This window comes from Equus przewalskii, chromosome 9 (genome assembly GCF_037783145.1).
Source record: "Equus przewalskii isolate Varuska chromosome 9, EquPr2, whole genome shotgun sequence".
Classification (NCBI taxonomy): Eukaryota; Metazoa; Chordata; class Mammalia; order Perissodactyla; family Equidae; genus Equus; species Equus przewalskii.
The window spans coordinates 6,842,005-6,863,796 of NC_091839.1; the positions used below are offsets into that span (position 1 = coordinate 6,842,005).

The 21,792-nt window shown below is 41.9% G+C and overlaps 1 long non-coding RNA gene across 2 annotated transcripts; it reads left to right on the forward strand.

Moving 5' to 3' along the window:
• Positions 1-582: 582 nt before the first annotated feature.
• LOC103560036 (uncharacterized) lies at positions 583-3,348 on the forward strand. Of its 2 annotated transcripts, XR_011522219.1 has the most exons (5): positions 583-673; positions 1,685-1,813; positions 2,005-2,094; positions 2,683-2,762; positions 3,184-3,348. It is a non-coding gene; the product is annotated as an uncharacterized lncRNA (long non-coding RNA). The 2 variants fall into 2 exon arrangements; XR_011522220.1 differs by lacking the exon at positions 2,683-2,762.
• Positions 3,349-21,792: the final 18,444 nt, after the last annotated feature.

The window sequence follows — 21,792 nt, forward strand, 5'->3', positions numbered from 1 at the left end:
AGAAAAGGGTTCTTAGACATGACACCAAAAGCATGTCCACAAAAGAAAAAAAGAAGACTCTTGCTCTGCAAATGACACTGTTAGAAAACAAAAAGATAGCTCCAGATCCAGAAAAAATATTTGTAAATCACATACCTGATAAAAGACTTGTATCCAAGATATATAAATGACTCTCACACTTAACTGTAACAAAAACAACGCAAATTTTTAAATAGGCCAAAGATCTGAGCTGAGACTTTGCCAGAGGATAGACAGCTGGCAGATAAGCACGCGAAAAGCTGTTAATTCTCACAAAGATCACCCTCCACTCCTGAACAACCTGACTCCAAGTACTTAAATGACCGCTCAAGGTGCCTGAAACAACCCAAGGCTCCTAGGCCCACATCACTCTTGCCCCTACTGGTGCTTTTCCCCCCAAGGCACTCTCAGAATAGATCAATCACCTGAGAGAGTATGAAAAACTTGAACTTTTTCAGACCCATCAGCAGCCAAGTATTGGCTTCCCCACCCCAACACACACAACCTCCAATCAGCCAATAGTAGGAGAAAGACAGAATGGGAGGCGGGGCCTGCCTGGTCTCCATGGTAATCCCTGGCAGGTGGAAGTGAGCAGGAGGCTCCATGTAGCCTTGGTAGTGCTGGATCCAGAGGTCTTAATGGAAGTGTTTGGAGGGTAGGCAGGGAATTTATGGGGGGACAGGGTGGGAGGAAGAGAGGTAGAGGAGCAATGAGGGGGCAAAGAGGTTTCATAAGGGGGTGTTATAGGTAGAGAAGTAACTGGAACGAGCACGTGTTTAGGAGAACAGGAAGGCTGTATAGGCAGACAGAGAAGGAGTTCAAAGGGTCAGGAAGCTGGTTACAGAGGGACAGAGATGGTGCTACAGGGAGACAGGGCGGGCTTTTATAAGGAGACAGAGAGCAGGCTATGAGTGCCCACGGAGAGGACAGATGCTCACAGAAGATCTTAGAGGAGCCGAGGGAGAGGTTATGGGAGACGGGAGGGAGGGAGGAGTTTAGGGGTGAATGGGAAGTTTCAGAGCAGGACCATGACAGACTCACAGGGATGAAGTGAAGGACAGTAGAAATGGGGCAAGCAGACAGCTATTGCAGACATTAGAGGTTTGATAGAGTAAGGATATGATAAGGGCACAATGAAGCTTTTACAGACGACAAGTGAGAGTGTTAAAGTGTTGAATGAGGGTCGGTTTGTAGAGTATTTATAGGGGCAAAGAGAAGGCTGCTTTGGGGAACGACGAGGGTGTTATAAGAAGAAAGTGTGACAGTGGGTCAGCTGAGGTTTCAGGGAGGCCGAGTGACAGTCATCAGAGTCAGTAAGGGATTTGGGGGGACAGTGGAAGGGGCAAGAGAGACATACTTCAGGTTTCACCAAGGCTGTTTTAGAAGAAGGGGGAAGGTTATAGGAGACTGGGAAAGGGGAACAGGGAACAGAGAGGGATTATAGGGCATGGGGACGGAGGTACCAGGAGCTCTAGGGGACAGGGAAGTATTAAACGGGATGGGGAGAAGTTAGAGGGGACATGGTGGGAGTAAGAGGGATTCGGTGAAAGTTTTAAAGGGACTCAACGAAGAATTTATGGGAGCCAAAAGGGTGAAAGGGAGGAGGTCAAAGGGGATGGAAGAGTCCAGAAGCCATACTGAGCCATAACCCACTCCCCGCCCTCAGTCACTTGAAAGTATGTGTGAGGCAGATGGTGAGTCTGATGAGGAACCTGAAGATCACTTTATCCTGGTGCTCGTGGCCTACTTGGTGTGCTGTCCCTTAGGAGCTGTGGCCATGTACTATTCTGAACAGGTGAATCGGCATCACGTCATTCCTCCCCGCCCCTCCCTCCCCATCCTTCCTTTACCCTCAACAAACTTCATCCACATTCTTGCTCCTGTGGGTTCAGGTCCCCACCCTGGATCCTTACAGTACCAAATCTCACCCCCAACCAACAACCCTTTAAACCCATCTATTCCTCTTCTGCCTCTTCTGAAACTCAGACAAGGAAACACAACTATAAGAATGAACGAGACCTGGCAGCCGAGGCTTCCCGCTATGCCTTCATATTTGCGATTGCAGCAATTCTGGTGGTATGCATCGGTATATTACTCCTCGTGATTCTCTTGACAGTGGCCATACTTTCTCGGTAACCTGCCCTCCAGCTCATGAGCAAATCACCAAATATATACAGCAGCATTACTTAGATGGCTCTAAGTATCCATTTGGGCTAAATGGGACATCAGCTCCTCAGTGTCTAGAGTGCCAAGTGTTGCCAGCCTGAGCAAGCACCTTGAGGTTGTGGAAGTGGGGAGGAAGTGTAACGCAGCCCATTTGACCTGTGCTCAAGACCAACTCTGGGACCCTGCCAAGGGATGGGACCATGGGAAGTAGGGTACGGCACTGTTTCCCCAGGGTACCCTCCCCTCCTGCCCACATTCATGCATTTGTGCCATAAACCTATTTATGCTGACCAGGGGCCTTGACCATGCCGCGTGACTCTGGGGACATAGCAGTGACCACTTCAGGTCCAATCCCACTCTTCAGAACTTAGAAACCAAGGTGGCAGACAGACACATCACCAGACAGTGACAGTCCACAGTGGTCCAATCTCGAAGGGGGAATCTAGGGAGGTGGGTTGTAAGAGGCCAGACCTAATCTGGGAACTTGTGATCTCCCAGAAATCCAGGGAGTCAGGCAGCTGTCGGTGAACTGGTTAGAATTCGCATCAGGTTATGACTGTAGAGAGCTTCTGTAACAGGTATGGACTGCCTCCTCTCCCACCTCTCCCACCACCCAGCAATGCTTGCCATTTAGTAATCATTCAACAAATACATTCTGAGTGCCTACAATGTACCAGACACTGTACCAGGAAATAGGAATGCAACAGAGCAACATAAGAAGATCTCTTTCTGATGGAGCTTACATTCTGGCAGGGAAGGAAACCAGAAACAAATAGACCTCTAAACACACAAGATAATTACAGGGAATGGTAAATGCTATGGGGAAAATAAAACAGAGAAATAAGCTAGAGCAGTGCCAGTACTGGTCCACCAACTGTTTATGTTTACAACCAGATGAGTGCAGAAACTGCCAGTAACTGCTTCAAAACTTACAGCAACTTGATGGGCCGGCCCCATGGCTGAGTGGTTAAGTTCACGCTCTCCGTTTCGGTGGCACAGGGTTTCGTGGATTCAAATCCTGGGCGAGAACATGGCACCGCTCGTCAAGCCAAGCTGAGGTGTCGTCCCACATGCCACAACTGGAAGGGCTCACAGCTAAAAATGCACAACCATGTACCGGGGGGCTTTGGGAAGAAAAAGGAAAAATAAAATCTTTAAAAAACACTTACAGCAACTTGACATTTTCATGACATCCAAGTATGTGATCAGGAGCCTTGTGTAGGTGAACAGGGTACAGACCAAAAGGAACAGTCCATCACAGATTGGAAATATGAACAAACAGGTCCTACTCCACAACAATGAATAGTTTCTGATGCACTGCCCTAGTGGGCAATGCCAGCTAGGAGGTAGATTGCTTAGGGTCATGGTAGTGGCTGTAACAAATAAATCCCACTATTTCAATAGCCTAAAAAAGAGAAGTCTATTGCACACTCACAGAACCTCCCAATGTGAGCACGTGGTGGCCCACATATTAGGTCAGGGATCCAGGCTCCTCCTGCTTGGTGGTTCCACCATCTCCGAAGGGCTCAGGGTCCTTTGAACCCAGGCAGATGATGAGAGTTTGGAGAACCCGCACTTGCTTCTTAAAATACTTGGCCTGAAAGTGAACCCTTGTACACTCCTGGTGGCAATATCAAGTTCAACAGCCACTATGGAAAACGGTATGGAGGTCCTCAAAAAACTAAAAATTAAATTCCCATATGATTGAGAAGCCCACTTCTGGGTATTTATCCCAAGGAATTAAAATCACTGTTTCAACAAGAAGTCTGGACTCCTCCTTCATTGCAGCATTATTCAAATTAGACGAGATATGGAAACAACCTAAGTGTCCATCAACAGATAGATAGAGAAAGAAGGTGCGGGTTATATATGCACAAAGGAACATTAGTAAGCCGTGAATCATATGAAATCCTGTCATTTCTGCCAACATAGATAGACCTTGAGGGCATCATGCTAAGTGAAAGAATTCAAAGTCAAATACCTATATGATGTCACCTATATATGGAATCCAAACTAGGCAAGCTCAGAGAAAGAGAAGGTAGAATGGTGGTTCCCAGGGATCTAGGGAGTGGGAGAAATGAGGACAGGCTGGTAAAGGGCACGAACTTTCAGTTAGGAGATGAATAAGGTCTGGAGATCTAATGGATAATGTGACTGTAGTTAACAATACTGTTTCCTATACTTAAAACTGGCTAAGAGTAGAGCATAAGCATTGTCACCCAAAAAAGGTAACTATGAGTTGATGGATGTGTTCATTAACTTGGTGGTAATTATTTCACAATCTACACATATACGAAATCACCATGTTGTATACTATAAATATATTACAGTATTCTTAATCAACTATACCTCAATAAAGCGGGGGAAAAAATATTTTAAACAAGTCTTTGGCCCTAAAGCGACATACATAACATCTGCTCTCAGTCCATTGGACAGAAGTAGACTCATAGCCTCAACTGGGCATACAGGCCTCTGGGACGAAGCCCTCAGACAGAGCCACAGATGCTTCCCAGACTGTGACATTGAGGCCAACTGCAGGATGCCACACATGGGGTCGAGAGGCCAGCAGCAGACCAGGAGCTACAGGCCGCCCCCTGATGATACTGCGGGGAAGCCTCTGGCACAGGATTACTGAGCCTCCTGTGCCACCTCGGTCATTTTCCACTCACGGGCATCCTGGCTTGCCTCGGCTCTCTCCAAATGCACCCAGCCACCCCACCCCACCCACTGAGGCTCAGATTCACAGCCAACACTGGCCTCTGGGGAGACCTATGGTGATTCAGATGCGGTGCCTCATTCCCCTGGGCAAAAGAAGCAGCTCCCACTCATTCCAGGTCCTGCCTGGTCCTGGGCAATGTGCACAACCTAAACAGTGGTAGGTGGCAGCCATGCCCAACCACTGTCACTGCCCCACGTCTGCCTCTACCCCCACAGACCCAGAGAACCAACCTCCAGGAGACATTATCCAGGTCAGGTCAGCTCTCACAACACCCTTTACATCAGGGCCTCTTCTACCCTCTGCACTTTCCTCAGCTTGTCCTTGATAGTCTTCCACTGAGGTCACTCGTGGACAGTGACCCCCAGATTCAAGGACCCCCAGTGCCTCCCACCCACCTCCCTGCCTTGGGATGGGCCCTCGGCCCTTCTCCTGACATGCAAACAAGAGGCTGGTGCACAGGGCCTCCCCCGAGGACAGCAACACAACCCCTATGGTGACCTCAGCACTCCTTTAGGCCCACCAGCCCAGCGTCTACATCCAACAAAATTTGTGGAATTTTCAAGCTCCTGGAGTGAGGATTTTCTGTCTTAGGAAGAGGAAGGGTTGGGGAGAGAATAAAGTGCAGAGAGTGGGATGAAAGATTCCCTGACTTTCAGTGCCCCAGCTCTAGGCCAGGTTCCAGCAGCCTACTAGTATGGGACCTACTGAGCTACAGAGGTCTTTCCCTTACTGCGAAAGCCACAGACGGGGCAGCTCATGGGTGCTGCAGCCAGCCTGCCTGGGCTGAGGTCCCCGGTCAGGACCTTGTGCTGAAGCCAACTAACGCTACTGTGTCTCAGCTTCCTCACCTGCATAGTAACAGACTCTCATGGAGTGTTGTGAGGATTCAGGGAGTTCACAGACCCTGGCCTGTTGTGAGTGCTACGAGAGTGCTTCCTGTTAAAATGGTTGGTTGCAACATGACAGAGACACAGCTGCCCCTCCCCAGAGCAAAGGTGGTGAAGGCTGGTCTCCGAGTGTATTACCTCTCCATTGCAATGCCCAACACCTCCACAGCAGGGACAGCTTTGCACCTGCCTGAACATGCCTGGGCTGGACTTGGAGCTCCTCTCCTGGCAACCAGGGCCACCATTGAGGTGACTTGCATACGATTTAGAGCACCAAACCCAATGAGCAAGGCTTCAAAACCTGAAGGGCCTCTGACCTGGCATTTGCAGCCACTCCCTGTTCTCTTTCCCCATCTAGGACATGCAGCCCTTCCCTGCAAAGGGACTCACTCCCATCACCATGTAGCAGCAGGCATGCCAAGGGACGAGAAACTTGACCACTCACACCTGTGTCCCTTCTTAACTGTCCAAAAGAAGGACATAGCCTTATGTGGTGGGGTCATGAGGACACAAGCCTCAGGCCTGGCAGTGTCCCTGAAGTCATCTATGGAAAAAAACCTATAAGCCCTGCTTTACAAGGAATATGTAAGATCTTACTTATGTGCCTCTTCCTTATCATAGAAACTGTTAGTTGGTGAAATCCTTATACTGGGTTTTGCTTGTGCTGGACTCAATATTTCTTACTTCTAGACGAAAATTAGCACTCTCCTAATGAAAGGAACAGGAAAGAACTACTAAAACACCCAGGAAAAAAAGTAAGAAAATGGCAATAAGTACATGCTAAAAATGGCTACTTAAATGTCAGGGGACTAAGGCCTCCACTCGAAAGGCAACGGGTGGCCAACTGGATAAAAATACAAGACCCATTATACGCTGCATACAAAAGACACACTTCTGACCTAAAAGCACCAACAAACTGAAAGTAAAGGGATGGAAAAAGATACTTGGTGCAAATGGCAAAGAAAAGAAAGCTGCAGTAGCGGTACATATATCAGACAAAATAGACTTTAAAACAAAAACTCTAACAGGAGACAAAGAAGGGCACTACATAATGATAAAGGTCACAATCCAACAAGAGGATATAACACTTGTAAATATCTATGCACCCAACATAGGAGCACCTAAATATATAAAGCAGTTATTAACATCATAAAAGGAGAAATAGACAGTAATACAATAACAGTAGGGGACTTTAGCACTCCACTTACACCAAAGGATGGATCACGCAAACAGAAGATCAATAAGGAAACATTGCCCTTAAATGACACATTAGACCAGGGGGATTTAGTAGATATATACGGAACATTCCATCCAAAAACCATACAATACAAATTCTTTTCAAATGCACATGAAACATTCTCCAGGATTGTTCACATAATAGGCCACAAAACAACTCTCAATAAATTTAAGAAGATTGAAATAATACCAAGCATCTTTTCTGACCAAAAAGCTATGAAACTAGAAATGAAGTACCAGAATAAAATCAGAAAAGCCACAAATGTGTGGAGAGTAAGCAAAGTGATACTGAACAACGACTGGGTCAATGAAGAAATTGAAGGAGGAATCAAAAAAGACCTGGAGACAAAGGAAAATGAAAATATGGCATACAAAAATCTATGGGATACAGCAAAAGCGATTCTAAGAGGGAAAGTTATAGCAATTCAGGCCTACCTCAACAAACAAGCAAAGTCCCAAATACACAATATAACAGTGCACCTAAAAGAACTCGAAAAAGAAGAACAAACAAGGGCTAAAATCAGTAGAACGCAGGAAATAATAAAAATCAGGACAGAAACAAATGAAATAGAGACTAAGAAAACACTAGAAAAAATCAATGAAACCAAGAGCCGGTTCTTTGAAAAGATAAACAAAAGTGACAAAACTTTAGCTAGAGTCACAAAGAAAAAAAGAGAAAAGGTTCAAATAAATAAAATCAGATGAAAGAGGAGAAATTACCACGGACATCTCAGAAATGAAAAAGATCATAAGAGAATACTACAAAAAGCTATAGGCCAACAAATTGGATAATCTAGAAGAATTGCATAAATTCTTAGAATCCTACAACCTCCCAAAACTAAATCAAGAAGAAATAGAGAATTTGAATACACCAATCACCAGTAGGGAGAGCGAAACAGTCATCAAAAACCTCCCCAAAACTAAAGTCCAGGACCAGACGGCTTCTCTGGTGAATTCTACCAAACATTCAAATAGGACTTAATACCTATCCTTTTCAAACTCTTCCAAAAGATTGAAGAGAAGGGAAACCTTCCCAACTCATTCTAAGAAGCCAACATCACCTTGATACCAAAACCAGGCAGGGATAACACAAAAAAAGAAAATTACAGGCCGATATCACTGATGAAGATCAACGCAAAAGTCCTCAACAAAATACTAGCAAATCAAAGACAACAATACATTACAAAGATCATACACTATGATCAAGTGGGATTTATTCCAGGGTTGCAGGGATGGTTCAACAGCCGCAAAGCAATCAACGTGAACACCTTCTGAGGAATAAAAATCACATGTCGGGCTGGCCCCGTGGCCGAGTGGTTAAGTTTGCGCGCTCCGCTGCATCGAATCCTGGGCGCACATGGCACTGCTCATCAGACCACGCTGATACACCACATTAAGCCCACCGAAGTCACATGTACCGGGGGGCTTTGGGGAGGAAAGGTAAAAAAAAAAAATCACATGATCATCTCAACAGATGCAGAGGAAGCATTTGACAAGATACAGCATCCATTCATGATGAAAACTCTGAACAAAATGGGTAGCAAAGGAAAGTACTTCAACATAATAAAGGCTATATATGACAAACCCACAGCTAATATCAGTCTCAACGGACAAAAACTGAAAGCTATCCCTCTAAAAACAGGAAGCAGACAAGGAGGCATGCTTTCACCACTCTTATTTAACATAGCATCGGAAGTCTTAACCAGAGCAGTCAGTCAAGCAAACAAAATAAAATGGATCCAAATTGGAAAGGAAGAACTGAAACTGTCACTATTTTCAGACGACATGATTGTATATAGAGAAAACCCTAAAGAACCCACTAAAAAACTTTTAGAAATAATAAATGAATACAATGAAGTTGCAGGATACAAAATCAACATACAAAAATCAGTTGTGTTTCTGTACACCAACAATGAAGTAGCAGAAAGAGAAATTAAGAATACAACCCCATTTACAATTGCAACAAAAAGAATAAAATACCTGGGAATAAACTCACCCAAAGAGGTGAAAGATCCATACATGGAAAACTATAAAACATTGTTGAAAGAAATTGAAGAAGACACAAAGAAATGGAAAGATATTCCATGCTCTTGGATTGCAAGAATTAACATAGTTAAAATGTCCATACTTCCTAAAGCAATCTACATATGCGATGCAATCCTTATCAAACTTCCAACATTTTTCACAGAAATACAACAAAGAATCCTAAAATTTATATGGAACAACAAAAGGCCCTGAATAGTCAAAGAATCCTGAGAAAAAAGAATAAAGCTGGAGGTATCACACTCTCTGATTTCAAAATATACTACAAAGCTATAGTAACCAAAACAGCATGGTACTGGCACAAAAACAGACAAGATCAATGGAACTGAATCGAAAGCCCAGAAAAAAACCCACGCATCTATGGACAGCTAATTTTTACCAAGAGCATCAAGAATATACAATGCAGAAAGGAAAGTCCCTTCAAGAAACCGTGTTGGGAAAACCGGACAGCCACATGCAAAAGAATGAAAATACACCATTATCTTACACCATATACAAAAATTAACTCAAAATGGATTAAAGACTTGAATGTAAGACCTGAAGACCGTAAACTTCTAGAAGAAAACATAGGCAGTACGCTCTTCGACATCGATCTTAGCAGCATATTTTCAAGTTCCATGTCTGACCGGGCAAGGGGAACAATAGAAAAAACAAACAAATGGGATGACATCAAACTAAAAAGCTTCTGCGCAGCAAAGGAAACCATCAACAAAACAAAAAGACAACCTAACACTTAGGAGAAGATATTTACAAACTACATATCTGATAAGGGGTTAATATCTAAAATATACAAAGAACTCATACATCTCAACAACAAAAAACTAACAACCCAATTAAAAAATGGGCAAAGCATCTGAACAGACATTTCTCCAAAGAAGATATACAGATGGGCAACAGGCACATGAAAAGATGTTCAACATCATTAACTATCGGGGAAATGCAAATCATCACCTCACTCCCATCAGAAGGGTTATAATTAACAAGACAGGAAACAACAAGTGTTGAGGGCTATGGGGAGAGAAGGGAACTCTCATACACTGCTGGTGGGAGTGCAAACTGGTGCAGCCACTATGGAAATCAGTACGGAGATTCCTCAAAAAATTAAGAATAGAACTACCATACGAACCTGCTATTCCATTGCTGGGTATTTATCCAAAGAATATGGAAACACAGGGGCTGGCACCGTGGCCAAGTGGTTGGGTTTGTATGCTCTGCTTCAGTGGCCATGGGTTTCGCTGGTTTGGATGCTGGGCACGGACATGGCACCATTCATCAGGCCATGCTGGGGCGGCGTCCCACATGTCACGGCTGGAGAGACCCACAACTAAAAATACACAACTATGTACCGGGGGGCTTTGGGGAGGAAAAGGAAAAATTTTTAAATCTAAAAAGTATATATATATGAAAATGCAAATGCATAAAGATACATACACCATTATGTTCATCACAGCACTATTCACAACAGCCAAGACTTGGAAGCAACCCAGTCGCCCATCAAGGGACGAATGGATAAAGAAGATGTGACATATATACACAATGGAATACTACTCAGCCATAAGAAACAATGAAATCCAGCCACTTGAGACAACCCAGATGGATCTCAAGGGTATCATGCTAAGACAAATAAGTCAGAGGGAGAAAGTCAAATACCATGTGATCTCACTCATAAGTAAAAGACAAAAACGGCAAACAAGCACATAGAAAAAGAAATTCGATTGGTGGTTACCAGAGGGGAATAGGGGAAGGAAGACAGTGAAAGGGGTTATTAGCTACATGTGTGTGGTGATGGATTGTAATTAGTCTTTGGGTGGTGAACATGATGTAATGTACACAGAAATTGAAATATAGTGATGTACAACTGAAATTTATATAACGTTATAAACCAAGTTACTGCAATAAAAAAGAAAGAATAAAAAAAGAAAGAAAGAAGATTGTTAATTAATGAAATCTCTATACTGGGTTTTGCTTGTGCTAGACTCAATATTCCTTTCTTCTAGAAGAAAATTAGCATCCTCCTAGTGCAAGTGACACGTGTCACATGTTGCCTTCCATGAGCTACACTTTCAAACAACTGAATTGTTTCGTTGAAACTCAATATTATATCAAACAATGATAATTTGAAGTTGTATGACTGGATGGAATTCAAGTGGACCCAGCTTCTCTCTTTAAGAGTACCGTCTTCAGAAGAATAAAAAGCTTGGTGAAAATTCCTAGGAGTTGAGATAAATAATCTTATTGTTCTTTTTGCTTTTTCATTTAATAAAACTATTATGAGACTTCATATCCTGAAACCTAAACTGAACACAGATATTTTGTGTTTTGATTGTTATTCCCACAACTTATGATGCTGATGACCCAGACTTCTGGGAGTTGGTGATCTAGGCCTGGCCTGGAGGCCCCTGAAAATCTTAGGGTCTGGATCCTTCCACCCATCTGCTCCTGCATCCCTAAGCTGTGGCACTCATCCACGTTGCCCAAAATGGCGGCTGGAGCCATCATATCTGCATCCGAGACAGTGGGACAGAGGAAGGCAAAGAAAAGGGAATGCTTGCTCCCTTTGAGGACACTTCTGGGAAGTTACACACAAAGACACACACACACACACACCTCTATCTGCTCCCATCATATTGGCCAGATATTAATCACATGGCCTCATCAGGCTGCCAGGGAATCTGGAAATTGAAGTCGTAGCTCCAGGTGGCCAAGTGTCTGGCTACAATGAGAATTTCAGGAATGAGGATCACTTATGTGTGCCACTTTAACTCTAGTCTAGAGTAACAAATATACTTGTTATATTTTTTGTTATAAAGACTGTTCACATCACTAGTAGAAAAAAGAACTAAAACATTATTAATTCCAGTTCAAAACTTGGAGAACATGCAGTGGTATGAATCTGACCAACTTTCGATCAATCAAATTAAAAGCCGAGATGGAAGTGTATGCGATTACCACACTGAGCACCAAACCGTGTGCTGGTCTGCTTTTCCTGGGCTCAGGTGGTGTCTCTACAACTGCATTCCACGGCGTGATGTTATGTTAGAGAAGATTCGTCTTACTACGTGAACAAACAAGCAAAACAGCCGAGGTGGACAAAGTTGTTCTCTCCCTCTGGCACGTTCCCCAACAATTACAGACACAATTAGCATGTCTAACTGCAGCTGGCATTGCTCTTCTCTGTGTGAAGGAGGGTTCATCAGATTAATGTCACTAGATTAAGTAGGCTGCACTGTTCTTAAAAAGGGGGTGGAATACTGAGTCAGTTTCTGTGTTTTTTAAATACAGCATGGGTCATTCACAATCTGGGGTCCAGGAAATGCAGAGCTGTAAACTTCAGAGTGCACTTTCCAGGCATTTAGTATTTTAAACCCTAAAGAATAAAGTTTAGTGCTTACCTTTACTATCTCCTTGCTTCCAGAATTTACTCTGTGGCTCTTTTACTAACTTATTTTTTCAGACCTCTATTGAGGTACAATTGACAAGACTACAGACATTTCAGGTATACAATCTGATAAGTTTAGACACACGTGTGCACCCTTGAAACCATTACCACAATCAAGGTAATGAACACACCCATCCCCCCCAAGATAATTCTCCTGCAACCTTGTCATCCCTCCGTCCCCCTCTCCCCAGGGAACCACTCATCTGTTTCCTGTCACTACAGGTCAGTCTGCAGTTTCTGGATTTTATGTAACTGAAATCAGAGTACGTGCCATCCTTCTTTTGTCTGGCTTCTTTCGCTCGGCGTAATTATCTTGAGATTCATCCAGGTTCTTGCAGGTATCAACAGTTCATCCCTTTGATTGCTGACTGGTCTTCATTATAAGAATACACCACAATTTGTCTATCCATTCACCTCTTTTTGGACATTTGGGTGGTTCCAGTTTCTGCCTATTACAAATAAAGCTGCTATGAACATTCACACACAGTACAAGTCTTTCTATGAGTACATGCGTTCAATCCTTTTAGATAAATACCCAGGCATTGGATGGCTGGATCATATGGTAGATGTATGTTTAACTTTCAAGAAACTGCCAAAGTGTTTTTCCAAAGTGGTCGTGCCATTTTACATTCCTATCAGCCATGTATGAGAGCTCCAATGGCCCCACATCTTTGCCAACACTTGGCAAGTTAGGCTTTTTAATTTTAGCCATTCTGATAGCTGTGTAGGGTATCTTATCGTGATTTTAATATGCATTTCCCTAATGACTAATAATACTGAGTCCTTTCCAAGTACTCATTTATCATCTCTATAGGTATTTGTTGAAGTTTATTCAAATCTTTTCCCGCTATTTATTGAATTGTTTTCTTATTATTCAGTTTTGAGAGCTTATGATATATTCTGGAATCAAGTTCTTCATCAGATTTTCCAGTCTGTGACTTGTCTTTTAATTCCTATAACAGTGTCTTTTGAAGAACACAAGTTTTAACTTTTGATGAAGGACAATTTGTGAATTTGTTTTTATTGATCAAGCCTTTGTAGTTGAATCAAAAAAATATTTGCCTAACCTAAGGTTTCTCTTATGGTCACCTCTAGAAGTTTTATGGTTGTAGTTTTGCATTTAGGTGTAAGGTCCATGTTAAGTTCCTTTTTATTTGGTGCAACGTATGGATCTAAGTTTATTCTTCTGCATGTGAATATCCAACACTTCCAGGGCCATCTGTTGAAAAGACTGACCTCCACTGAACTGCCTTTGCACCGTTTTAAAATTCAAATGCCCATATATGTTAAGACTATTTCTGGATGAAGAATAGATTTCTGGACAAAGACACTCTTCCAGGGATCTAATTGTCTATCTGGAGGCTAACACCATACTGTCTGGATTTCTGTGACTTACAACAGGGCTTGGAGTCAAAGAGTGTGAGTTCTCCCACTCTGTTCTTCTAGTTCAAAGTTGTTTTGACTATTCTAGTTCTTTTTTATTTCCATATGAATTCGTGAAAAAGCTTCTAAATTTCTGGGTAGACAAAAGGGCCTGTGTGTATTTTCATTGGGATTGCATTGACTCTATAGATCAATTTGGTTAGAATTGACATCTTAATGGTATTTTGTGTCTCCCAATGAGTGACCATGGTATATCTCTCCATATAGTTAGGTTTTCTGTAAAATCTCTCAGGATGGTTTTATAGTTTCAATGTATAAATCTTGCATATCTATTGTGAGATTTATCTCAAAGTATTTAACATTTTTGACACTATTGTAAACGGCATTTTTATAATTGTGGTAGATACACACAAGACAAAATTTACCATCTTACAAATTTTAAAGTGTGCAGTTCCGTAGTGTTAAGCACAATTGATATTGTTGTTCAACCAATCTCCAGAATTCTTTTAATCTTGTAAAACTGCAGCTCTACAATTCAGTAAGCACAACTGCTCATTCCCTTCTTCCGCACCAACCCCTGACAACTACCATTCTTCCTTCTGTCTCTATAAATTCGACTGCTCTGGATTCCTTATATAAATGGAATCAGACAGTATTTGTCTTTTTCTGACTAACTTACTTCACTTAGCATAATGTCCTCAAGGTCCATTCATGTTGAAACATATAGCAGAATTTCCTTCCTTTTAAGGCTGAATTATACATATCTATCTTACATTTTATTTACCCATTCACCCATCAGTGGCCACTTGGATTGCTCTCACCTTTTGGCTATTGTGAATAACACTGTTATGAACATGGATCTGCAAATATCTCTTACAGACCCTATTTTCAATTATTTTGGTTATATACCCAGAAGAGGAACTGCTCGATCATATGGTAATTTTACCTTCAATTTTTCATTTTTGAGGAATCACCATAGTGTTTTCCACAGCAGCGGCACCATCTTGCATTCCTATCAACAGTGCACAAGGGTTCCGATTACCGCACTACCTTGTCTACGCTTGTTATTTTCTGGGGGTTTTTATAGCAGCCATCCTGATGGCTGTGAGGTGACATCTCATGGTGCATTTGATTTGCATTTCCCTAATGATTAGTGATGTTGAGCATCATTTCATATGCCTGTTGGCCATTTGCATATCTTCTTTGGAGAAATGTCTATTACTTTGCCCATTTTTTTTTTTTTTAAGATTTTATTTTTTCCTTTTTCTCCCCAAAGCCCCCCGGTACATAGTTGTGTATTCTTCATTGTGGGTTCCTCTAGTTGTGGCATGTGGGACGCTGCCTCAGCGTGGTCTGACGAGCAGTGCCATGTCCGAGCCCAGGATTCGAACCGACGAAACACTGGGCCGCCTGCAGCGGAGCGCGCGAACTTAACCACTCGGCCACGGGGCCAGCCCCTACTTTGCCCATTTTTTAAGCAGGTTATTTTTGTTGAGGAGGAGTAGGAGTTCTTTACATATTCTGGATAATTAACTGCTTATCAGATATATATTGGCAAATATTTTCTCCCAATCTGTATGTTGCCTTTTCACTCTGTTATATCCCTTGATGCACAGAATTTTTTCATTTTGATGTGGTCCATTTTACCCATTTTTACTTTTGTTGCCTATGCTTTTGGTGTCATATCCAAGAAGGTATTGTCAAATCCAATGTCACAAAGATTTTCCCTGATGTTTTCTTCTAAGAATTTTATAGTTGTAGGTTTCACCTTTAGGCCTTTGATCCACTTTCAGTGAAATATTGTATATAATGTAAGGTAATGGCCTAACTTCATTCTTTGACTTGTGGATATCCAGTTTTCCCAACACCATTTGTTGAAGAGACTCTTCTGCCTAATTGCAGTGTAATTTGCTCTTCCTTTTTCAGAAACTAGAGGTGGAAGCTGACATCATTAATTTGAGACAGTTTGCTATTGATTAAATGTCTGTGTCTCCCTATAATTCACATGTTTTAAGCCTAATTCCCAACGTAATGGTACATAAAGATGGGGCCTTTGGGAGAGGATTACATCATGAGGGCAAAGGCCTCATGAATGGGATTAGTGACCTGATAAAAGAGGCCCAAGAGACATCCCTTGCCACTTCCACCATGTAAGGTCACAGTGAAAAGACCGCTGTCTATCAGGAAGTGGCTCTCCCCAGACACTCAATCTGCCAGTGCCTTAATCTTGGGACTTGCCAGTCTCTGCAACGGTGACAAAAAAGTTTCTGTTCTTTATAAGCTGCCCAGTCTATGGCATTTTCTTATAGCAGCTTGAATGCACCAAGACACTGTTCTTTTATAAAATAGGCAGTTATTGCTATAAATTTCCCCTTAAGTACTACTTTGGCAGCCTCTTGCAATTTTGACATTTTGCCTTTTCATTGTCATTCACTTCAAAATTTTTTTTTTATTTCTCTTTGGATTTCTTCTTTGAGCCACAGGAAATTTTAAAATACTTAGTTTCCAAATATATGGGGTTTTCCAGTTGTATTTCTGTTGTGATTTCTAACTTACATCCATTGTGATCGCAGAGAACACTGTATGAGTTGAATCCTCTCAAATTTGTTGAGACTTGTTGCAAAGTCTAGAGGCTGATCCAGTTCAACGCCTGATCTGGGTGCACTTGGAGAGAAGGAGCACCCTGCTCTTTGGGGGTGGAACGCTCTATAAATGCCAATAAGTCAAGTCGGTTAACAGTGTTGTTCAAGTCTTCTGTGTCCTACAGATTTTTGGCCTAATTTATCAAATGACAAAAATAGCACGGTTTAGCCATGATTGGATGTCCTAATTTACTCAAGAGAAAACAGTCATGGGTTGGAGAAGTCCAGTGCCTCACAGGCGGTGGAGCGCCCTTGCTGAGGGATTTGTGGTGAGACCGAGTTGCACAGAGCCTTGGAAGAGGCCATGAGGACACAGGCCACGACGGCCTAGGAGGTCAGGGGTTTCCGTACACGGCTAGCAGGTTCTGTTCTAGGGTAAAGTGAGCCAGCTAACACTCAGTTGGAGGACGGTGATTAGTGCATGTGAGCTTTCCCTAATAGTGAGGCATTTCCCATAAGTGCAGGCTGACCTAGGTTTAGAGTTGTGACTGGGCCGGGCCACTGGAGCAGACTCCATCCATGGTTCCCCATACGCAAATTAACAAATTTTTCAATTAATTGGTGATGAGAGGTGCTGAATTATCCAACTATAATTGTGGATTTGTCTTTTTCTCCTTTCAGTTCTATCAGTTTTTTCTTTATATATTTTGGAATTCTGTTACTATGTATGTAAGCGTTGAAACTGTTATGTCCTACTAATTAATTGACCCTTTTATTACCATGACATTTATTTCTTTATCCCTGGTATTGCTCTTTGTTCTGAATATACTTCATCTGATATTAATGTAGTCACTCCAGAACGGTACACCTTTTTCCATGCTTTTACTTTCAACTTCTTTGTGTGTTTTTATTAAAAGTGGATTTCTTGGGGTCAGCCCGGTGAGTGAGTGGTTAAAAATTCAGCACACTCTTCTTCAGCAGCCTGGGTTCACGGGCTCTGATCCCAGGTGGGAACCTACTCCACTCATCAGCTCTGCTGTGGCAGCTTCCCACATATAAAATAGAGGACGATTGTCACAGATGTTAGTGCAGGGTGAATCTTCCTCATGAAAAAGCAAACAAACAAAAAAGAAAAGTGGATTGCTTGTAGATAGCATACATTTGGGTTTTTGCATTTTTTTTTCAATCTGAAAATCTCTTCCTTTTAACTGAGGTGCTTATACCACTTATATTTAATGTAATTTAATGATATTCTCCATTTTAAATCTGTTATCTTACTAGTCTCTCCTTGTTTCATTTATCCTTTGTCCTCTTTTTTCTCCTCTTCTGTCTCCTTTTGGATTAACTGAATATTGTTTCAGTATTTCACTTTTTCTCCTCTGTTGAATTATCTGCTACAATTCATCTGTATTATTTTATCATGTTAGTGGTTACTTTAGTGTTACAATATATCTGCTTAACTTATGACACTGTACCCCCAAGTGATATTATAACACTTGACATATAGTCTAGGAAACTTACAAAAGGTACTTCCATTTTTCTGCTCCCAGCTTTGGTGCTATTGTTTCATATAGTTTTCTTCTAGGTATATTGTACATGTCATACTATATTATTATTATTTTTTCTTTAAACTTTCAGTTCCCCTTTAACATGATTTACATAATTTAAAAATTAAATATATTTATTAACATCGTTACCATATCTAGTGATCTTCATTGCTTTGCATAGATCCAAATTTCCAGCTGATGTCATTTGACTTCTACCTGAAGGGCTTTCTTTAACACTGATTGTAGTACAGTTCAGCTGACAATGAATTCTTTCAGTTTTCGTGTATCTGAAAATATCTTTATTTTGTCTCTGTTTTTCCAAGATATTTTGCTGGGTTGACTTTTTTTCCTTCAGTACTTCAAATATTCTGCTCCACTGTTTTCTTATTTGCCTTGTTCCAATGAATCATTGGATGTCATCCTTAGCTTTATTTCTCTGCTGTAACATGTCTTTTTTCTCGGGGTGCTTTTAAGATTTTCTTATAACCATGAATATTGAGAATTTGATCAGGATGTGCCTTGGTGGAGTTTTCTTCCAGTTCCTGTGCTTCAGGGTCATCAGGGTTTGTGGACCTGTGGGTCTGCAGTTTTCATCATATTTGCAATATTTTCAGCCAGTTTTTCTTCAACTAGGTTTTTTCTTGGGGGTTCCAGTTGCAGCTATATGAAGCAGCTTAAAGTTGCCCCACAGTTTATTGAAACTTGATACATTTCTTTTTTTCAATCTTTTTTCTCTCTTTGTTTCATTTTGGATAGATTTTATTACCGTGACTTTAACTTCAGTAAACTTTTCCTCTGCAATAGTTAATCAGCCCCTAATCTCATACTGTTTTTTTAATCACAGATATTGAGTTTTCATCTCCAGAAGTTCAATTTGGGTCTTTTTTGTATATTCCATGTCTCTACTTCACATATTTAATATCTTCTCTAGCTTTTTAGTCATATAAACTACAGTTATATATCTATCTTAATATCTATGTCTATTAATTCTATGATCTGTATACATTCTGGGTTGGTTTTAATTGATTGATTTTTCTCATGATTATGAGCCATATTTTCCTATTTCTTTATTTGCCTTACTAATGCTTTATTGATGCCACATGTTGTCAATTTCACACGTTGAGTTCTGGATTTGGGGGGAATATCTATAAATATTCTTAAACTTTCTTTTGGAATACAATTAAGTAATACAATGTTCTTTTCAGATCTTGCTTTTAAGCTTTCGTATTTAGCACCAAAAAGCAGCCAGTCAGGGCTAATCTTTCCCGGATACAGAGGCAAGATCAACTACCTAAGGCCTACTGGATTAGGAGATTTTCAAATTTGGCTGGTGAAACCAATCATTTTTCTCAGCCCTCTGAGAGCTCTGAGGCTCATTCTCTCTAATATTTCCGGTGGTTCTTTCTCCACCCTCAGGTCATCTCCTCACCCACAGACATTTATCAGTACTCAGTGATTACTTGACAGGGGCCCTCTGCAGATCTCTGGACTCTCTCCCTGTCCAGTGCTCTCTGCTCCAGGACTCTGCCCTGTGAACTATAGCCACCTTGGCCTCTTTGCTATCCCAGCTCCATCTCTTCAACTCAGGGAGACTGTGGGCTCTGTACTGGTTCCCCCTCCTTGCGCTGGGTCCCAGAAGCTCTTCCCAGGCAGTGAGTGACAGCAACTTTAGGGTTCACCTCATTCGTTTCCCTTCTCTCAGAAATCGCTATCCTTTGTTACCTGGTATCCAATGTCTTGCAGGCCATTGTTTCAAACATTTTGACCCATTTTTTTTTTAAAGATTTTATTTTTTTCCTTTTTCTCCCCAAAGCCCCCCAGTACATAGTTGTACATTCTTCGTTGTGGGTCCTTCTAGTTGTGGCATGTGGGACCCCCCTCAGCGTGGTTTGATGAGCAGTGCCATGTCCGCACCCAGGATTCGAACCAACAAAACACTGGGCCGCCTGCAGTGGAGCGCGTGAACTTAACCACTCAGCCACGGGGCCAGCCCCATTTTGACCCATTTTTTAAATTGTTTCGGGCATGAGAGTTAATCTGGGCATGTGACTCCACTTTAGCCAGAGATCAAAGTGGCCATTAATTTTATTTTCTCCTTGTTTGTTATCCAAACTTCATTGTTTTCTGGGTTGCAATTATATTTTTCTAATTTTGGAGATGTTCAACAACATTTTTATAAAGCATGTGCAATTACAAAATAGATATAAGAGTGCCACAGATGTATGAACAGCTGGGTTAGAACAGACAGGCTGGGCTCAGGCCCTGGCTAAAAGGGAGGCTTGGAGGTATGTAACAGCCATCTCCCTTAAAAGTCTCAGGAGAGCTGTATCTTAGGAGGTGAAGGCCTCTCAGGCATAGGAAGAGAACTCAGAGGCTAGGCCACCCAAGAATAATAAGAGCCCACCATGATCACACTCTCTGCCTGTCAAACATTTTAATATGTACCCACTTTAAATGTAATGCATATAACAGGTAGCCAATCCTCCTGGTCTAGCGGTTAAGAATAGGCACTCCCAATGCCATGGACCAGGTTCATTTCCCCTGTCAGGGAACTACACCACCCATCTCTGGGTTGTTATGCAGTGGTGGCTGCATGTTGCTGTGATGCTGAAAGCTATGCCACCAATATTTCAAGTACCTGCAGGGTCACCCATGAACAGCAGCTCCCCTACTAAGACAGAGTAGGAAGAAGGACCTGGCCACCACCTTCCGAAAAAAGTGGCCATGAAACCCTATGAACAGCAGCAGAGCATTGTCTGATATAGTGCCAAAAGGTGAGAGGATGGTGCAAAAGGCCCAGGCAGGGTTCAGCTCTGCTGTGCACAGAGTCAGTATGAGTCAGAATCCACTTGACAGCACCATCAACAACAACAAATACAACCAGTAGACTAAAAACACAGTTCATCAGGAAAATTGACCTTACATTTGTGGCAAAGCTTACTAACAGGCTGGGACTGAATCAACAAAATAACAAAGTATGCCATTTCAGAAGGTGTATGAAAAAGGAGGGTACCTGTCCTTCACAAGTAGAAAGCTTAATAAAGAGTTGGGGGTTTTTAAATAAAATACTTAATTTGGTTATGAATACAGTTCACAGGGTCATAAAAATGTCAATTATTATGAATAAATTAGAGACAGGATGGTCTAAGATGTGCCAGATATTGATCACAGATTTTCAAGCTGTATATCTAAGAAGCTAATAATTAAGATCCCTCTCTGGCTACTAGTGCTAATAAAGAACCTTTCATCCCCCAGAAGTCTACAGTGTCCTATAGCCTGTACTTCTGAAACTTCCATGTGTACACAAATCACTGACAGGTTTTGTCATGAAGCAGGTTTTGAGCCAGTGAGTCTGGGAGTTGAAGAACAAGGGATTCTCCATTTCTAACGAGTGCCTGGGGGAAGCGGGGGAGGCTGGTCCTTGAACATCTTGCAAGCACAAAATTACAGGCATTAATGGGAAAGCCTTCCCACAATTAGCAGGACCTGCAACTAAGATATACAACTGTGTACGGGGGGTCGGGGGGGGAGGGGAGGTTTGGAAAGATAAAGCAGAAAAAAAAATGGGAAAGCCTGCAGCTGGTGAAACACGGGTCAGAAGTAGAACACAGGTTGCCCATCTCACTTGGGGATGAAAAAACAAGACCCAACTATATATCTGCAAAAAATAACCTTAATTATAACAATGTATGTAGGATCAAAGAAAATTTATGAGAGAAAAAAGGTATGCAATAAAAACACTAACAAGACTAAGATGGGTGGTTATATTAAT